The sequence below is a fragment of the Lithobates pipiens genome, unplaced genomic scaffold (assembly GCF_037356315.1).
Source record: "Lithobates pipiens isolate NorthernLeopardFrog02 unplaced genomic scaffold, aLitPip1_a1.2 Scaffold_10, whole genome shotgun sequence".
Taxonomy (NCBI): domain Eukaryota; kingdom Metazoa; phylum Chordata; class Amphibia; order Anura; family Ranidae; genus Lithobates; species Lithobates pipiens.
In genome coordinates this window covers 100,748,552-100,762,295 of record NW_027507686.1, presented here as the reverse complement: position 1 = coordinate 100,762,295, position 13,744 = coordinate 100,748,552, and the positions used below count along the sequence as shown (strand labels likewise).

The 13,744-nt window shown below is 46.8% G+C and overlaps 4 pseudogenes; all 4 read left to right on the top strand.

Annotated features, from left to right (window-relative positions):
- Window positions 1-801: 801 nt before the first annotated feature.
- LOC143951449 (5S ribosomal RNA) lies at window positions 802-920 on the top strand (annotated as a pseudogene).
- A 749-nt stretch (window positions 921-1,669) lies between these two features.
- On the top strand, window positions 1,670-1,788 carry LOC143948918 (5S ribosomal RNA; annotated as a pseudogene).
- Window positions 1,789-3,790: 2,002 nt separating this feature from the next.
- LOC143954728 (5S ribosomal RNA) lies at window positions 3,791-3,909 on the top strand (annotated as a pseudogene).
- A 7,356-nt stretch (window positions 3,910-11,265) lies between these two features.
- On the top strand, window positions 11,266-11,384 carry LOC143953284 (5S ribosomal RNA; annotated as a pseudogene).
- The last annotated feature ends 2,360 nt before the right edge of the window (window positions 11,385-13,744 follow it).

The following is a 13,744-nucleotide window of genomic DNA, read 5'->3' as shown; positions in this document are numbered from 1 at the left end:
ATCACCAAATAAAAAAAAATAAAAAAAACAGTGTAAAATTGCAGTGTATATAAAATTAATTAAAACACGCAAAAAATAGACTAATTCCAACGGGAATCAATAGCAGCAAATGAGTGAGTTACGATAACATCAGTGAATCACACTAAAGTGTCCCATACATAGTCCAATCGTGCAATTTGAATGCAATAATCACAATCCAAAAATTAAAGTGCAATGTGCCAAACCAACTCTCTTCTGGTGATATTCCGTGCCAGTGATGCTTATGCTATATAATTACCTCGCAGCTGCAAGGTATGCAGCGAGAAACAAAGCAACTAAATTACAGAGAATGATCAAAGGGATGGCTGCAGAGCGGACTTCTGGAGATACCACAAACTCCTGCGATTTCCTCGTGGGTTATAAATGACAGGCAAGCTCAAAGGGATAAGTCAGAAAGGTCCACCATGGTGTAGTATTTCAAACCAACACTTTTATTTAAGATAAAACTTGTCTACTCACAAGAAAAACGGAACAGTACACAGTTATAACAATGGACCGGCGAGCGCCTTGCTCGGATGTAAACGTCACTTCCGGTTTCCTACGCGTTACGTCATCCAATGACTTCAACTGGGATCCCAGTTCTCATCTGATCTCAGAGGCTAAACAGGGTCGGGCCTTGTTAATACCCGGATGGGGGACCACCTGGGAATACTAGGTGTGGTAGACTTCTTCTTATGTTGTTGGCGTTGACTTGTTTTTTTTGTTTCCCAAGGTGACCATCTGGGCGTTTGTCAAGAGGGTGAAAAAGTGCCTGAAGAGATTGCCTACGGGCACATCACCCTGAAAGCACCCGATCTCGTTTGATGTTGGAGGCTAAGAAGAGTCAGGCCTGGTTAGTACCTGGATGGGAGACCACCTGGGAATACCAGTTATTGTAGGCTTCTTTTTATGTTGTTGGCGTTGATTTGTTTGTTTTTTTTCACTTGTTTCCCAAGGTGACCATCTTGGCATTTGTCAAGAGGGTTGAGAGTGCCCAAAGAGATCGCTTACAGCAGCAACACCCTGAAAGAGCCCTATCTCTTCTCATCTCTGAGGCTAAGAAGGGTTGGGCCTAGATAGTACCTGGATAGGAGATGGCGTTGGAATACCAGGTGCCGTATTCTTCTTTTTATGTTGTTGACATTGACCTGTTTTTTTTTCGCTTGTATCTCAAGGTGATTTGTCAAGAGGGTTCAGAGTGCCCAAAGAGATTGCCTATGGGCACATAACCCTGAAAGCGCACAATCTCTTCTGATCTCAGAGGCTAAACAGGGTTGGGCCTTGCTAGTACCTGGATTGGAGACCACCTGGGAATACTAGGTGCCGTAGGCTTCTTTTTATGTTGTTGGCATTGACTTGTTTTTGTTTCGCTTGTTTCCCAAGGTGACCATCTTGGTGTTTGTCAAGAGGGTTGAGAGTGCCTGAAGAGATCGCCTACAGCCCCATCACCTTGAAAGTGCCCGATCGTGTCTGATCTCTGAGGCTAAGCATTGTCGGGCCTGATTAGTAACTGGATGGAAGACCGACTGGGAATACCAGGTGCCGCATGCTTATTTTTATGTTGTTGGCGTTGACTTGTTTTTGTTTTGTTTGTTTACCAAGGTGACCATCTTGTTGTTTGTCAAGAGGGTTGAGAGTGCCTGAAGAGTTCGCCTATGGCCACATAACCCTGAAAGCACCAGATCTCGTCTGATCTCAGAGACTAAACAGGGTCAGGCCTTGTTAATACCCGGATGGGAGGCCACCTGGGAATACTAGGTGCTGTAGACTTCTTCTTATGTTATAGAAACAATATGGTCCAACCTATCCAGTGACACCGTGCAGAGATAGGCACATCATCTCCTAATAAATATGAAAATTACAAAACGGGGAAGGGGGATGGGAAGGGGAAACAAGGGAGATTTTTAAGCGGTGCAATTATAAATACTAATAGAACGAAATATAATAAAAATTAATTTATTCATATACATTAAAAAGCACTATAGTGTCAAATATAGTACGTAGAAATACAAAGAACAATGTACGCATTTTTACTGGACTAGAGGGATCCCGGAAATGCAAGTTGAAAGACTGATAGCACTCGTTCCCAACATGTTTCGCAACAAGCTTCTTCAGGGGAATGTGCAACTAACGATAAATATAATATAGAATTAATATACAAAGTAACATAAATCTACAATGTAATTACAAAGATACATAGATAAATATAGATATATATAGCAACCCAGGCATATGTGATCTAAACAAAATGGCGCTTACCACCTATCGACCAGCAACCGCAAACCAGGAATCAACACTAGATGAAGATATGTGCAACCGGCGTCACCGGTGTCACCGGCGTCTGACGTCACCGGCTCGATGCGGACATTCTGGAGAGAACACCGCGCATGTGCAGAGCCAGTTACGCCGACTGCCAGACTACATTTCCCATCATGCCACTAAGCTGGAGGTGGAGCTTCCAGCTGGGCAGTTGCCAACAGGGTTAACAATAGAGAGATGGCCATAATGGGTCTCTGGTGTTATAGAGACGGAAGTAGACAAGCCTGTATGCAAACTAGCCCTATCCCCATAATAGGGGTAACAGCCAGTGATCCACCATAACGGGTGTCCCCAAAGTCAATGACTCAAGAGGCACCCTGGGTGTCCGTATGCCCCCCAACCAAAAGGAAAAGGCTAATGGACCCACTGATTTGTCCCAGCGATGCAAAAAAAAAGGTATCGATTAATCCCGGACACGGCGCTAGCGATCTGTGGAGCGCCGCCCTGTGAACGAGAGTCATAGTGAACAACAGAGATCCCAATGTTTGTGCAGCATGATCCGCGAACACAGATACAAACAAACCAGGGTACCATGATAACTAGTTTATTATTAGACACAAAAGGAGAAAAAAATATCAATTATAATTACAGCAATGATCAAGTCAATTCATATGGTGTTATAACAAATCCAATAATGAAATAATAAAAAAAAAAAAAAAAGGGGGAATGGGGGGAGGGGAGGAGGGGGAGAAAAAAAGAAGGAAATTTCTTCATCTAAGTCCTGTTGTCAGGGAAAACCCAGAATGGGGGTTAGGGGAAAAAGTGGAAAAGAACACTGTTATAAAAATGATCTAAAACTGATATTTTCATTGAACCCCGGGTACTGGATATCTTTTAAAGTGAAAATCCATTTGGCCTCGGTTTGTAAAAGAAACTTGTCAACAGAACCACCTCGTGAATTCAAGGGTATATGTGCCAAAGCTGTAAAACGAATCCAATCAGGGTCAAAGGAATGGTAAGTCCCAATATGCCTACTTATGGCTGTGACTTATTTAGTATAGGTTTAATATAATCCTTAATGCGGATTGAAAACAGTCGTTTAGTCTTACCAACATAGAAGCCTCCGCATCGGCATTGCGCTAGAAATACGATGCCGGGGGTGGAACACGTAACATGAAACTTAGGAAAAAAACAACTACCATTGGGTAGTTTCACTTTACAGGAGTTATTAATATACGGACACGTGTCGCATTGACCACAGGAATATGTGCCGAATTGTTTCAAAGAAGTGGATAATGGATTGTCAATAAAATGACTTTTAACTAAACAATCTTTTAGAGATTGTGATCTCTTAAAAGTAATTGCAGGTGAGTCAGTTATGTATTGATTTACAATAGGGTCGGCCTGTAATAAAGGCCAAAATTGTTGCACGATGGTCCGAAAGCATTTTGTTTGTTTACCAAGGTGACCATCTTGGTGTTTGTCAAGAGGGTTGAGAGTGCCTGAAGAGATTGCCTATGGCCACATCACTCTGAAAGCACCCAATCTCGTCTGATCTTGGAGGCTAAGAAGAGTCAGGTCTGGTTAGTACCTGGATGGGAGACCACCTGGGAATACCAGTTATTGTAGGCTTCTTTTTATGTTGTTGACATTGATTCGTTTATTTTTTTTCGCTGGGCACATCACCCTGAAAGCACCCAATCTCCTCTGATCTCAGAGGCTAGAAAGGGTCGCGCCTTGTTAATACCTGGATGGGAGACCACCTGGGAATACTAGGTGCTGTAGGCTTCTTTTTATATTGTTGGCGTTGACTTGTTTTTTTTGTTTGTTTCCCAAGGTGACCATCTTGGCGTTAGTCAAGAGGGTTGAGAGTGCCTGAAGAAATCTCCTACGGCCACATCACCCTGAAAGAGCCCAATCTCATGTGATCTGAGAGGTTAAGCAGGGTTGGGACCAGTTTAGTACTTGGATGGGAGACCGCCTGGGATTTCCAGATGCCGTAGTCTTCTTTTTTTTTTTTTCACATCAATAGCATTTATTGAAAATAAAGGTGAAACAATAACAGGAGTTATAACATTACAATTGCGTTTGGTGGTACATAAAAAATACTTTAAGAATCAGCGAAATCTTGTCCTCTTGGTACACCTATTTGCCAGAGGCTATAGCTTGTACAATAAAAGCTACTCGATCGTCTAAGGCAAACCCCCTTCGTCTAGTATTCTTAACCAGTGAGGAAAGAATGTGAGTAAGCTCGCAGGTGCCTAAACCGCCTGTACCATACAGCAAAATGAACTAATCCTCCAGATAAAATCTGTGATTAATAACTGAAAGAAAGATCATTCAGAGTTGAAGGGAGCAGAGAGGAAAGATAAAAGAGGAAAAGAGGAAAAAAGAAAGAGAAGAAAAAAGAAAAAAAAAAACCAGAGAACAGAGGTGAGTAGTCTATGCAAGTATACCATGCCTCAGATGGTCTGGAGGATATCGGCATGTCTCTTAGAATATCTGAACACTACCCAAGGTGTCCAGGTGTCATGAAATTGGTCCACCACCTCATGGGCCTGAGCCACCGTTTCTTCCATTGCATAGGTATCAGCTACCTTAATCAACCATTCTTTCACCGTGGGGACTCTGGGGGAACGCCAGTGCAGCGGCACCAGTGCTTTAGCAGCATTCAGCAGATGTTTGAGCAACGAATTTTTATACCTCTTCCGAGGTATGTCGGTGATGTGCAGGAGACAACAAGCCACGTCCAATGTAATGGAGGTACGTGTCATTTGAGTGATTAATGATCTCACCTCATCCCAGTAGGGAGTTAACTTGGGGCAGCTCCACCAGATATGTGTAAGTGTCCCCACATCGCTTTGGCATCTCCAACACATCTCCGACACCTGTGGGAACCATCTGTGAAGTTTGTCTGGAGTGTGGTACCATTTTATCAGTAGTTTGTAGCATAACTCTTGGGTGGAAGCGCTAATTGAACATTTATGGGCCAATGCACAAGCGTCCCCCCACTGCGAGTCCGTAATATTTCTTTGGAGTTCCAGAGACCACTTAATCTTACAGTTGTCCTCAGAGTGCTTAGTTAGATTCTGCAGCCAGGAATACGCTACAGAGGTAGTCTTAATCTGTCACTCACCAGACGCACAGACCGACTCAAAATCCGTCAAGGGTCTATGAAATGCTTCCTTATGTCTCGGGGAATTAACAAAGCTCCTGAGTACGAAGTACGTCCAAAGGGGGATTTTGGGGGCTTCCCAGTCTCTCCTAAGTGTGTTCAGGTCTTTCATTCTGCCATGGGTGAAACAGTCCTTCACCAGCCTCGGGGCTTCGGAAGTCGCGTTATAGAAGAAAGTGTTTCCCGTCCCCGGAATAAAGTCCGGGTTGTCTCGTAGTGGAGTCAGGGGGCCATATGGGGTTGTTACAGCAAAATATTTTGTCGTCGCGTGTAGCAGTGCCAGTGTTGTCTCAGTCAGGGGGTTCAGGCTAATCTCTTCTTTTAGTCTGTTCAGGGGAATCAATGGAGAGAATCTTAATCTATTCTCAGACAGCATGTCTTCCAATCCCACCCAGTCCTTATCGCTCTTATGGCATTGCCAATCGACTATCCTGGTCAGGTGGGCCGCTAACTGGTATTTCTTGAAGTCCGGAAGCCCCAGCCCTCCCTTGACCTTGGGTTTCGTCAGAAGGGCGAATCTAATCCTCGCCCTCTTTTTGTTCCATAAGAAATTCAACACCAGTGAATTTAATTTATGGAAGAAGCTTCTCGGAATCCGGACCGGTAGCGTCCTGAATAGGTAAATCAGTCTAGGTAATATTGACATCTTCAGAATAGCGGCCCGTCCAAACCAGGAGAACCACCGCGCACCCCATGAACGCAAGTCTTCTTCAATTGTTTTTAGCAACGGGGGAAAGTTAAGATCAAAAACGTTACCAATGTCTGGCGCCACCCACACCCCTAGGTATTTAAGCGCTACCTTCTCCCAGCGGAACGGGCAGTTCCCTTCAAATCTAGTTAGGTCTTCAGGGTTTAAGTTTATATTTAAAGCTTCAGATTTGGAGAAGTTGATTTTTAAATTTGATATGTAACCAAAGTTCGTAAAGGCCTTAAGTAAATTGGGGATCGGCGTGTGTGGGTCCACTAGGTAAAACATCAGGTCATCGGCGTAAGCCGCTACTTTAAGCTCCCTATCTCGAACCCTGAACCCTCTGATCGAGTCCTCCCCTTTGATCGTTCTAATAAACGGCTCAAGGGAGAGTATGAATAAAAGTGGGGACAGGGGGCATCCCTGTCTGGTCCCATTTGCGATAGTCACCGGATCCGACAAGGAACCATTAACCCTGACTCTAGCCAAGGGATTTTGGTATATCGCCGAGAGCCACGACATCATCCGCTCTCCCATTCCTACCCATCTGCATGAGGCCAGCATGTAATCCCACGCAACTCGGTCGAAGGCCTTCTCCGCATCCGTGGACAGGAGAAGGCCTCCGAGCTGCCCTGCACGAGCGGCCTGAGTCAGCAGAAGCGTTTTAATAATGTTGTCTTTTTCCTCCCTCCCCTGCATGAAGCCTACCTGCTCCGGACCAATCAGGTCCGATAGTAGGGGGCACAGTCTGCAAGCTAGGATTTTTGTCAGTATTTTTAGATCTAAATTTAGTAGCGATATCGGCCTGTAGCTCGAGCATAGGGAAGGGTCTTTATTGGGTTTGGGCAGCACCGCTATATGTGCTGATAGGAAGTCGGGGGTGACCTGTCTGGGTATGGACAGGGAGTTCAAGGCTTTCTTAAGGGGAACCGAAAGGATATTCAGGAATGTTTTATAATAAATGGCCATGTAGCCATCTGGCCCAGGGCTCTTCCCAGTCTTCAGTTCGTTAACAGCCCTTTTAATCTCTTCATCAGAAATCTGTTCGTCAAGGAGAGCTAGGTCTTGGTCCCCAAGAGATGGGAGTCCACTTTTTAGTAAGAAGTCCGTGATAATTTGGGATCTGTTGCCGTCCAGGTCGGGTGGTCTATGTTGTGGGGTAGGTTATATAACCCCATATAGTAGTCGTGAAAGTGTGCAGCTATAGTTTCGTTGTTGACCGCTAAGGAACCGTCCGCATTCCGAATCCCATTGATGGTCTGTCCTGAGTGGTGTTCCCGAAGGGCTGTGGCAAGCAGTCGGCCAGATTTGTTGCCCCCTTCATAATAAATATTTTTTTTGAAAAATAACATACGTTTGGATTTAATGAGAAGCAAGTCATGTAGGTGTTTCCTGGTTTCCAACAAGTCTGTGGCCGTTCGTTCGCATAGTGTGCGTTTGTGCAAAGTTTCAAGTCTATTTATTTTTTCCAATAGGCCCCTCGTCTCCTCTTCCTGAGCTCGCTTGCGTCTCAAACCTAATTTGATTAGTACCCCCCTAACAGTGCATTTATGTGCTTCCCAGAGTACCAGTGGGTCCGTGTCGGGTAAGTCGTTGGTCAAGAAATATTATTTAATCGCTTCCTCAATTTGAGGTAGAGTGTGGGGGTCTGTCAGGAGGGATGAATTTAATCTCCAGGTGTCGGATTTCTGTCTATGCAAATTAAGGTCCAGGGTCACCGCTATTGGAGCATGGTCTGAGATAACTTGTGTGCCTATTTTGGCGGCACTGATGACTGATAAATCGCGTTGGGACACAAACAGGTAATCTATGCGGGAATATTTTTTATGAGGTGCAGAGAAGTGTGTGTAGTCTCTACCCTCTGGATTCAATAAACGCCACGAATCTACGAGTTGTAAGGATTGCAGAAGCTTCTTGATCTGTCTCAGTACCTGAAACTGGACACATGACTTCCCCGTCGAGGTATCCACTAGTGGGTCTAAGGGGATATTAAAATCCCCGCCCAAAATGATGCAACCTGACACGAAACCCTGTAATTCCTGCATTAGTTTTTTGCAAAATTGTAAGTGGTTCCTATTGGGAAAGTAAGTGTTGGCCAGGGTAAGAGGCCTGCCCTTGTAGGAGCCTTTTAGGAAAATATAACGTCCCCCCGGGTCGGAGACCGTCTCGGATACTTCAAATGGAGTATCTTTACCCAGAAGAATTGAAACCCCCTTTGTCTTGGATAAGGGATTAGTAGCATGGAAAGCTCTTTTAAAGAATCTATTAGTCAGTCTGTGCATCTGGCGCGAGAGAAAATGCGTCTCCTGAAGGAAAACGCATTGTGGCCTACCTTTTTGCAGTTCTCTGAGGACCGTGGTTCTTTTTTCCGGAATGTTCAATCCCTGTATATTGTGGGAGACCACCAGGGGCGTGGAGCCCAACGTTGAGTATGCCATTCAAGAAATTCCTTAGGCCTATAACCCCAGGCTTGTGTTCAGACTGGTCTCGCCCTCTGTGGTCTGGAGATCTAGGAAATCAATAAAATAAAGGTAGAACTAAAAGAAAAAGAAAAGAAAAAAAAAACCCTCGGGTTATGGACAAAGTACGAAACTGTTGTACCCTTTAATAAAGCAAGTCAACGCGTGGGAGGTATTAGAATCTAGTAACAGATAGGAAAGAACAGTGGAGAAAGAAGGAGAGGGAGGAATGAATGAAGAGCTGAAAGGAATGAAAAAGAGGTAGGGAACAGCAGACAGAAGATAGCTGTCCCCGAGTGTAAGTGAACAGATATTTAACCTCTGTGAGCTGTACTCAGCCCACAGGATTACAAATTAGCCTCTCGCTGAATCCGGCAAAGCGCCCGATCCTGGAGGGCTTGGTAGGGTCGTGGGTCAGTCCAGAAAGCGTATCGCTTTTTCTGGAGTGCTGACCTGAATAAGCGACTAACCAGGACACTGTAAAAAAAAACAGAAAAATCAAAACAGAAGAAAATAAAGAACACAGTGTCTAAGAACAATCAATTAAACAGCACGCTGAAATGGGATAGAGAGTCAGCAATAATAAACCAATTATTTGTAAAAGAAAAAGCAAAAAAAAAAAGTCTGTCATCTTCGTTCTTCTTAACCTATAAAAGGAGAATACATTAAGGCCATCTAGGCAAGAGTCCGTGGGTCATCCTTCGTCTGACATTGTCTCCTCTGGGGTATGAACTTACATTACAATACCGGGTAGGGTCACGGCCACCTCTTGTTGGACCATCACTGCCCTGATAGAAGCTGTACAAAGTAATTGCTCACTGAGCACGAGGATAGACCAGTCTGTGGGTATGCTGGGGGCAAACAGTGAAGGAGATGCACACTAAAAAAGCCAGATGCACAGAGTTAGCCGGGAAACAAAGTTCATGCAATCCTCGAGGGGGCTGATGAGTGTGAAGCGTGTCCAAGCTTTACCCGCCTAAGACAGAAAGTGCAGCAATCCTCCCCCAGACTCCTGTGCCATGCCAAATCCTTCAAATAACTGGCTCTGCAAGGTTGCGCTCTAGGTACATGGACACAATAACACTGCTTGGGTAGTGGAAATTTCTAATATCGTCTTATCGAGTCATTACCTACCCACTAGTTGCACCCCAACCACAAAACAAGAGAGTTAGTATTTCACAGTATGAAAGGCGAGGTGTTCATTACCAGGGGTGGGCTAATGTGTGTCTTCCATAACATCAATCTCTAGCCCGCCCAAGACATACCCCTCGAAGCCATACGTTTTGCAGGGGTGACCCAAAGAATTCCCACGTAGAGCACACTGTGGGATAGAACAAATCAATCTAACCCTGGTCCCCCTCTCTAGCTCTAGAAGGGGCACGGCGGGAGTCAGGGGTTCCCATGGCTGAGTGATTCCCTGGGTTGTTCCTCATGCGCTTCGGGAGGTGTTTTTCCGGCGTTGAACAAGCTGAACCAGGGGGCTCCTGGGGCCCTACCGATGGCAAGAACTCCTGGTACCAGTCCGGTAGTGACAGTGGTTCTATGTGCAGGGCCTCGCAGAATTCCGGAAGGTCTTGCGGGGTACGCAGGGAAAGCTGCTTACCTCCGTGTGTGACTACCAAAGCGAATGGGAAGCGCCAGGTATAGCGAATCTCCCTCATCCTGAGGACATCTAATAGAGGGCGCAGGGCTCTCCTATTGCGCAGTGTGATTTGTGATAGGTCTTGGAAAAGCATGATGGCTGCTCCGTTAAAGACAATGCAGTCATTCCTCCTGGCTCTTCTCATTATATCCTCCTTAAGGGGGAAGCTCTGAAGACAGCAGATTATGTCCCTGGGGGGGGCAGAGTCCGGTCCCTTCGCTCTGAGTGCTCTGTGGGCCCGTACAAAATCTATGGCGGTGTCTTCCTGTCTATCCAAGAGGCTATTAAAAAGTCTTCGTAGAGCAGGGACTATTTGATCCGGTTCCACCGACTCTGGGATCCCCCGTACCCTAATGTTATTCCTCCTCCCCCTATTGTCCAGGTCCTCTAAATGACGGTTCATTTCTATGAAATGTGAAGAGTGGGCCACCGCCACTGATTCCAGTGCACGGATGTCTTTGTCTCTCCGTTTCCCTGCCGCCTCTGCTGCTGTGATATTCTCTGTGAGAACCAGCAGGTTGGTTTTTAAGTCCGTAATGGCCGCTGAAAATGTGGACTTAATGTCTGCAGCAAAGCCCGACATGTGGTCGTATGTGAGGGGTTTGGAGGAGTGAAAACGACTCCTACCTGTGTCCTCCGGAGCGGACTGAGAGTCCTCGCTAAAATCTTCCTCCTCGCCATGCGCCCGCGCCATCTTGTCTGGGCCGCCGGTCCTCAGCATGGATTGAGATTTGAAGATTTCGGTGATATTCCTGGCTGCTCCGCCACTTGGGTTCCGCCGGGCACTCGAGTGAGGGGTGAGCTGTGTTTTCTTGCCCATCTCGAGCTGCTGGTGTGGGACAGACTGTGCTTTTTGCCGACTCTCTCCCCGGAGCTCAGCTAGTGCGCCGCCATCCTCGCTGCTGGCCAAGCCACGCCCCCAGTCTTCTTTTTATGTTGTTGTCGTTGACCTATTTTTTTCCGCTTGTTCCCAAGGTGACCATCTTGGCGTTTGTCAAGAGAGTTGAGAGTGCTTGAAGATATTGTCTACGGCCACATCACCCTGAATCTGTTCCATCTCGTCTGATCTTGGAGGCTAAGCAGGTTCGGGCCTGGTTAATGCCTGGATGGGAGACCGCCTGGGAATACCAGGTGTCGTAGGCTTCTTTTTTTTTTCAAATATAATTTTTTCTCCAAACGGGAAGATGGTCCCCCGAGTACATAATGCAACAGAGAAATACAGAGCAAAAAGCAGCTGAACAATACTTGATACTGGTATATTTGCAACTGTGAGTCTGCCTTCCATCAATCATAATGATTCGAGGCACGGATGAAGTACTGTACCAAGATCCAGGGTCACACAAACCCCAGGTCCCTCCGGCATAATCCATCCAGAGGGGGGTGTGGGGCCGTCATTCCCAATTTTCCACTTTTTCCAAAAGAGAGAGGGGGTGGAGGGGGTGAGAGATAGGGGAGGAAGGCAGAAAAGAGAAGGGGTGAAAGATCAGGAAAGGAGAAGAGGGGACGAGACACGATGGCAGCCACTGCCCAAGGGGCCAGTCAAAGAAAGCTCAGAGCACTAAGGCGATAGCAGGCTACATCCTTCCAGCGAGAATATAAAGGTATTCCAGATGTCCCAGGTTTGTTTAAAAAATTCTTGTTTACCTTGTGATGTGAGTCCTCCATTTTTATTTTTTTTATTTTTTTTCAAATAACAATTTATTTGGTTTTCGTGGTCGCATAACAAAAGTAATAGCACAGGCATACAGCAGTGGTAACATGGCTTCCAAAACACAGGAGGCCCATTGTAAATAGACAGTGCAGAAGAATACAGTACCGGGAAATGCAGCGGGATCAGACCAACCGACCCAGGGTGCACAGCAGGACGGAAGACACCAAAAGTCAGTTATCCGTGCTGGAAACCAAAAGGCCACCCAGGGCCTGCTGCCTAGCTTATATGCCAAACTTAAAACAAAACAAGGACCATCAGTAGTATGAGCAAGAAGAGTGGAAAAGAGAAGAGGAGAGAGAAGGAAAGAAAGAGGGAAAGACATAGAAAAGGGAATAGAGTGCCAACGGTCCACATCACCATGTCCACACCGGTTCACCATCAGTCCTCCAGCAGCCGCCATCTCCCCCAGACCAGGTCATGCTCCTCAAGCCTGTCCCTCACCCTGGCAGTCATTTTCTCCATGAGCTCAACATCCTTGATCCTGGAGTAAAGGGCCTCCCTAGACGGGGGCAATGGATTTTTCCAGTTAAGGGCTATCAGGCAGCGGGCCGCTGTCAGGATGTGCCTAAGGAGCTTCCGGCCCGGCCTAGTCAGAGCGGGTTGGGACCGGCCCATCAAGAAAAATTTGGGGGAGTGGGGCACAGGAACGTCGAATAGACGCTGGAGCAGCCTACGAGTCGTAAGCCAGTATGGGGCAATCAGGGGACAGGCCCAGTAGATATGGAACAGGGAGCCCCGCTCCCTCAGACATCGCCAGCAGCGATCCGAGGTAGAGGGGTATATCCTGTGGAGAATATCCGGGGTCTGGTACCAGAAGAAAAGAATTTTGTAGAAATTCTCTTTGTACAATGTACACAGAGAAGATTTGGCTGCCTGGCGCCACACCCCCTGCCAGGTCTCAAGGGGGAGCTCCTCACCCAATTCCCCCTCCCAGCGTTTCATGTAGGAGTGCTTCCCCTTCGTTTGAAAGTGGTATGCGTTGAGGACGCGATAAATGTCTGAAATCAACCCTCTGCGATTCCATCCTGCCAGGATTATCAGTTCAAAGGGAGAGGGCGGGGAGAACCGTAGGTGAGGGGCCCTAGATTGTGCAAAGTGCCTAATTTGTAGGTAGCTGTAGAACGTCTGATGGGGGAGGTCATGCTTAGCCTGGAGCTCCGAGAAGGACAACAGCCGTCGTGTTCTGGGGTCCACCAGGTGCCCCAAGTGGAACAGGTCACGCGAGGCCCAAGGCCAGGACATCTGGTGGGTCAAGCTGGTCGGTAGAGTCGGGTTGTAGAGGAAGGAGGTCAGTAGGGAGAACTCAGAGTGGAGACTGTGGTCGCGGGAGAGCTTCCGCCAGAGGAGACGAAGCTGGGCCATCAGCCCCAGTAGTCGACCCGAATCTATATCGAACTTCGCTCCCCATAAGAAACTGTTCGGGTGTACAGGAGCCAGCCAGATCTTTTCAATCTCTGACCATCTATTATAAGACTTCTGCGGAAACCAGGAGGCTATGGCCCGCAGCTGACCAGCCTGGTAGTAGCGGACTAAGTCGGGGAACGCCAAACCGCCGTCAGAGCGCAAGGCCGTCAGGACAGAGCTCGGGACCCGGTGTTTTCTGTAGTTCCATACGAATTTCAACAGATCCTTCTGGAGCCCGCGTAACTGTGCATACGGGACCGGGATTGGCAGTGCCTGGAACAGATACAGGAGCTTGGGGAGGATCACCATTTTAATAGACGTGATCCGTCCTATGAGTGATATGTGGTGGGCCTTCCATTTACGTAGTAATTCCCTAATCGCCCGAAAG